At 44.6% G+C, this 6543-nt stretch overlaps 1 pseudogene; it reads right to left on the reverse strand.

Moving 5' to 3' along the window:
• LOC144799260 (uncharacterized) lies at positions 1–2667 on the reverse strand (annotated as a pseudogene).
• Positions 2668–6543: the final 3876 nt, after the last annotated feature.

Below are 6543 nucleotides of genomic sequence, written 5' to 3' on the forward strand. Positions count from 1 at the left end.
TCATTGAGCATAACCGCCGACATAATTTTGCGGAAAGGGGTTTCCTCCTCAGATCGTTACCCCACCTTGTAAGGTCTGGTGTTGTATAGTGGGCTGTACTCCCTGTTGCTGCCCACACTGCATTTGGGGCACATGTTGCTGCACCCGTTGGGGCTGGAACTGTTTTTGAGGCTGAATTTGGGGCTGTGGAAGATATATCACTTGGGGGCTCATGGCAGGCTGTGCTACAGTGCGACCAGGTGGTACCATTCGTTGTTCTTTTTGGTCCTACATTCTCTAATGAAATTTCCTGGCTTGTTACAGTAGTGGCATGTTTGCCTGGCCCTGAATGTGTTTTGCCTATTTGCCCCAAACCTTCCTCACCCTCCGTGCCCATTCCTGTTGTTAAATCTGGGGGCATATTGTTGGGTTGTGAAGTGGTGTTTACAGGTGGCACGCCCAAAGACACTGCTACCATCAGGGTAGCCGAGGTGGCAGTTCCTCCCTCTGTCCTCTTTGCTAGTTTCGGTTGTACTAATTTACCTGCTGCTTTCTGAATTTTATCTTTCTCACTATTTTCCTTGTCCTGTATTATGTGAGCCTGTATGTCAGTCCATGGTTTGGCTTCCAAGGCTACTATGTTGTCTAATTTGTCCTGCACTTCAGCTGGTAATCCCTTCTTCACTATGTTATAGAACAGTATTGCATTTTGTCCAGTCACATCCCATCTCTCCCCTACTTCCTGTGCCCATTTCTCTTTCATTCTGCTTAGGAATTGTGCTGGGTCTTCATCTGCCTGCATTGTCTGTGCCATGAGAGATCCAATGTCTGGCCTATCTGGGTACATCTGTCTTAGTTGTGTCCAAACAACTCCCCTTACTTTGTTGAAGTGTGCCCCATCACATTTTGAATTAGTCAATGTCACGTCCTTTACTCCTGCTTTTATGAACAGTGTATCTGTTTCATCTCCTATAAGGGAGCTCCATAAACTTTTGATGTCACCTATTGCAAGGGGTATCCCTGCTGTGTGTTTTTCAAAAGCAGCTATCCACTTCCCGGCCTCTTCAGCAAGTGGTGGCAGCTGTTTTTTAAGATTTTCTTTATCCATCTGGGGCCATGGTATATATTGGGGCAACACTGGACCTGTAAATGCTAAGGGCAGTTGTGACAGGACCGTGTCCCTATGTCCATTAGGGTGACGTGAGTCATTATGTCTGGAATATCTTTGCCATATTCTCAGGCTGTCCTTCATATAAGGATAATCCCACTCAGGATCCCCTATGCCATGAAGGATGCACTTATCCACATTTGCCATGTCTCGTTGCTCAAAAGAACCATCTTGTGGCCATGGTGTCATTTGTGGTGCTAGTCCCTCTGTCTAACCTGCTAGTTTGTCAGTAAAAGGGACAAAATTGTACCAACTCTGTTCTTGTTGGGCCACTATTTCATTGGGTGTCAGGTCACTGCCTGGGTGCACAGTGAGTAGGCGTGCTGTGTCTTTTCTCAATGTCATTCTTCCTGTCATGTTAAATGTCTCCTGCTTCTCATAGGGGCGTGCATGCGTTCCATCAAATCTCAATCTGTCTAACTCTCGCTGTCTCCTCTGTGAAGCCTCAGCACCCCTGTTGGTGTCTCCCCCCTCACAGGCAAATAGTGACTGTTCTCTATCATAGTCGTTAATGATGGAGATTCTTTTACATGCTCTGTAACATCATCTAATGCCCCATCTGATCCTATGTAAGATCTGTCTGACCTCATGTCTTCTTCACCTAAGAGGTTATGTACACGGAGGAAGTCCTCCGAGCTTTGGTGTTCCATTATTTGTGACCTGTCTAGTGTCCTCCGATGCCACAAGGGCACCTCCTCTTTTTCCTAGGTTGTTCTTGTGTCCATCTGTCCATCTTCCCTTATCTTGGCCCACTTTTTATCGCCACCCTCCTCTATCAGCCTCCAGCGTTCTGCAGGAGGTACTTTTGGTGTAAAGGCTAACTTTCCTGTTCTCTCACTCTCGGGGCTTGAATTTCTTGAACCGCTGACTATTTTCCTAGTATCACCTCCTCTCTGTGTGTCCTTTGAATCTAATTTTGGGTGCTGACCTTCACTTTTATCTTTCTCGGTAGATGCAGTTTCATCTTCTAAATGAAGTATAAAGGTAGCATCCACTGTTCCTACATATTTATTGTTGTGTCCCCTGACATCTCCCGAGGTGTGCTAGGCATTCTTGGGCGTGGCGTTAGCCGGACAGGATCACTGTGTTTGGAAGATGATTCTGATGGTGGGCTACACTCAGGATCTGAACATACTACAGCAGGCAGATGTGAGGAGGTGGGAGGTGTGTTTAATGTATTAGCCTGCATGGTGTACATGCCCTGTACCATTGCAATGTTCAAACTTGCTTGTGCCTCTCTGTATGTGGGTGGAGGAGCTGAAGGAGAGGACTGGGGCCTTATCTCAGTCTCCTTCTCGTGTGTTTCACAAAATACTTTCCACTGATCTAAGATGGTCTTCCTTTCTTTCTAACTTCTTCCCATTATATTTGCTCTGTAAAAGGGTGGCTATATGATCTAACGTTATGGTGTCAAATGAGCACTTTTCAGGCCATGCATGTTCAAGTTTTGATGTTGCCTTATGTCACTCCTTACAATATTTCTCAATTTTGTCCTTGTCGCCAAGGAACACCTCAACCATGTTTTCAAAGGGGTCCCTATTATTTATGCAGTGCACTTGGACCCTGTTTAGTCTTATATTTGGGCCTAACTTGTCCCTGTTATAAGTGTTGACTCTTCCTAATGATATTGCTTATTTCCAGTTTCTATTATACTTTCCACCTGATACTAACCCTATGCAAAGCACTACTCTACGCTCGCGTAGTTTGCGAAGTTTGCACTACTTTGCACTACGCAAACTGCACGTAGCACAATGCAAACACGCGTAGCGTAGCGTAGTGCAGCGGTCATTTTCTGCTTGCTCGCGGTCCTCAACGTCAAGTTGGCGACCGCGAGCAAGCAAAATGACATCCCGGCGAGACTTTTTTCTCGTTCGCGATCAGCAACATCAAGTTGCCGATCGCGAGTGTGGAAAATAAACCTCCCGGCGAGATTCTCAACGCGGGGAGGTCAGGTTTCTCATTGCGAGTGGTCACCTATGCTCGCGACCACTCGCGATGTGAAACTACCAGTCCGCGTTGAGAAAGCTGCCACTCGAGTTAAAATCTACTCGTGGCAGAAAATGACAGCTCGCACTGTGCAAGATGCAGTTTTCAATGATTGCACAGTGCCAGGTGCTTCTCCGCACTGTGCAATCATTGAAAACGGCATCTTGCGCAATGCAAACAGGGTACTACGCAGTTCGAGAAGTGCTACGCGTAGCTCGCGTAGTGCGAAGTACACTTAGCGTAGCTATGCGTAGCGCTACTTCGCGAACTACGCCCAGGCCTACCTGATACCCTTCTCTACCTAATGGGGCATTATGGTAGATTTAATTCAAGCTATTCTCCTTGCTACTCATATAGGTGATAAGTTAATTTCTTGGGGGCTTCTGGGGGGTGTCTCACAGTGGGGTGAACCACTGCAATAGGTTTGTAGAATTCAAAACCAATTCCAATATCTTAAGTGTGGAAAAATCCTGTTCAGAATCACCTCCAAGAAAATTAAGGACGTTCCTATCAAGTCTCTCTGTTATTTCTTCTATGGTATGTGTACCTTGAAAATAGCTATTTAGGTATTCATCTATACTATTTGATAGTTCTCTAGCCTCCAATCTAGAGGCTCTACGGTTTGACTATAGGGATATAATTGCTAGCATCAGTATTTGTTGTGGGGTTCATGAGGTTGCTGTACACTTACTCTTAATCACAGTAATGTGGAGGAGCCTGTCTTTGTGTTTAATCCTTTGGGACTGATCTTATTAGTTATCTGACAAGCGTTTTACTGTCACATCAATGTATGTTGTTAGGAGACCCAATGGTGATGCATAATCAATACCTAGGCGCTCACAAACCTCTGACATTAAAGTGTTAAGTGATGGTATTGGGATTGCTGGCCAACCAGGTTCAGTACCGTTAGAAAGGGCCAGAGGGAAACCATTATAAAAATGGATGATTAATTTGGTAATTGGTTGTGGTTGGGTACCTGTACACCCTTGAGACATTTGTCTAAATGAAAAATCCTTTTCCTAAAACTCTACAGTATTTCACACAATTTAGAAATCCTATGTATAAACAGCACAAAACTACAAAATGACATTAATGTATGTCCTTACTTCTATTCACATCTGCATTTAATGTACTCTAAAACTTCATACTAGGGCAAAACTACTACTATACTAGGGCAAAACTACTACTACTGCTGCTGCAGCTGGTCGCTTCTCCCGAACACATAAGGAGGATATACTTCACTGTCTGTAACTACAAACTGTGACTTTCAGACTTAAAGTCTGAGATGACTTGAATTGTTCTGCTCTTACTCAGAATAAAGTTCCAATGAATACCAGGTTTTCACCTGTTTATTTGCCACAACGTCAGAACGTACGCTGGCTGTCCAGCTTCAAGTCCTACTCTTTCCTGACCACTTCTGGCCCTTTTAGCCAGGTCCCCTAGCACCTTCCAGACTTACCACCGGAGCTCTAGTCCTTGTTATTGTGTCAGTGCCCAATCATGCATGCATTTCCCCACATATAAACCTTAATAATTAAAAAATAATAATACCATAAGACACATTATACTGTCAACATGCTACCTGTAAGGTGTAAGGGACGACATTCGGACTGTTCTCACCTTTGAAGAATGCCAACTCCCAAGCCCCACCTGTCTCAGAGAAATGGGAAGACCTTTTCTAACCGGCATCTTCTTACTTTCTTTTAGTTGCACAAAACCATTTCCATAAGGACAGGCGGTGCCCAGGGTGTGGCAGGAGGCAAGAAGAAGTGGATGTCCTGGCTCAGCTCGCCATGATGTTGAAGGGAAAAGATCTCTGTAAGAATAACACAGGAGAAGGTTGACAATACAATATGGTTTAATGCATTAATCAGCTGGGGAGATCAGCCGGGCTCAGCAGAGACTGGAATCTGATGTCCAACGAACAGTTCAAAAGCAGTGGCTTATATACGCTAAAACCACAAGAGAAAAAAGTTACAAGCATAGGATTTACGTCACACATGAGAAGATTAAAATCAGCAGTTACAAGAATTTCCTGAAAACAAAACACATCTAGATATGGGCCACACGGCCTTCGCATCTCACATTGGCGGAAACTTCCTCAGTGGTTTTCCTGTTCTCATTAGCAACTTTTTACACACGTCAGTTTTCCTGGGAACCAAGTGGTTATATTTATGCCTAACACTTTTTGGCCATGCTTATCTGATCTCTGACCTGTGGTTTCATCCATCTTGCCTACCATCGTGTAAGTGTGACATGTGGTTTTCAACTGAAGTGACTTATGAGCAGTTGCAAGACTTGCATCTGGGTCAGTGCATCCTGTTTGCATGCTTAATCTATGTGTGCAAGCAGACATGATTGACACCTTCCAGCTCAGTCTCGCTAGCAGATGGGCTTTTGGTTTGTGGTATTTGTAGTTCCAATATTTAAAACAATACTGGTTTCCCGAGTCTGGAAGAAGATATGATCTACGCTTCATGCAGTAGCTTATCTTTTTGACTGCAGGACCTTTCCTGTCCTTCCAACAAACTGTGTGACCTGATAAGTTCAGCTAAACTCATTGTCCCTGCAACATGCATTTTCTGGCCTATTTCGCATACAGAGGCCTGGGCCTATATTTCTACTGAGGCCTAAAGCTGCTTTTAACTTGGAACTTCTGCATAGAAGTTACAGGCCTTAACTCTGTATGTGTTTGCACAGAATGTATCCTATTTTTCCCTATATCAGAGCTCCAAGCAGAGAAGCACAGTGTCTGAGTAGGAGTCTCACTCCTGGGAGTTCAGGGCTCCAAGCAGAGAAGCACAGTGTCAGAGTCAGAGTTTCACTCCCGGGAGCTCAGAGCTCTGAGCAGAGAAGCGCAGTGTCAGAGTCAGAGTCTCACTCCCGGGAGCTCAGAGCTCTGAGCAGAGAAGCGCAGTGTCAGAGTCAGAGAATCACTCCTTGTAGCTCATTTGCTCCTTAGCTATAATACCGCCTTGCATCATGCAATTATTAATATTAACTGGTGGACCCAAACCTTCACATCTGTGATTTCACACAACTTTATCACGATGACACTCCATGACTAATATTTCCCTCTTCAGTCTGCCATCAAAGTATAAACACATTGTTGGACCTCCCAAGGACTCTGTGATTGAGGACCCTATATAGGACACGCATGTTATTGACTTGTCAAACACACAGTGGCTCCATATAGACTGACATAACGAAGGGACCCTTGGCATTCTGCCTCTGATAGTGTATAGACGCTATGGTATGGATCATCTTGTGACAGCGTGTCCATTAACAAAAGTGCGTTCATCTTCACTCTGTGACAATTTGCAAGTGGGGCTGCTTTATAGAAAAGTACTAGCAAAACTGGAACTATTTGCATTCTTTTTAGGTCTCGCCTCTCAATGCGCATGCGCATT

This window comes from Lissotriton helveticus, chromosome 12, assembly GCF_964261635.1.
Source record: "Lissotriton helveticus chromosome 12, aLisHel1.1, whole genome shotgun sequence".
In the NCBI taxonomy this organism is placed as follows: domain Eukaryota; kingdom Metazoa; phylum Chordata; class Amphibia; order Caudata; family Salamandridae; genus Lissotriton; species Lissotriton helveticus.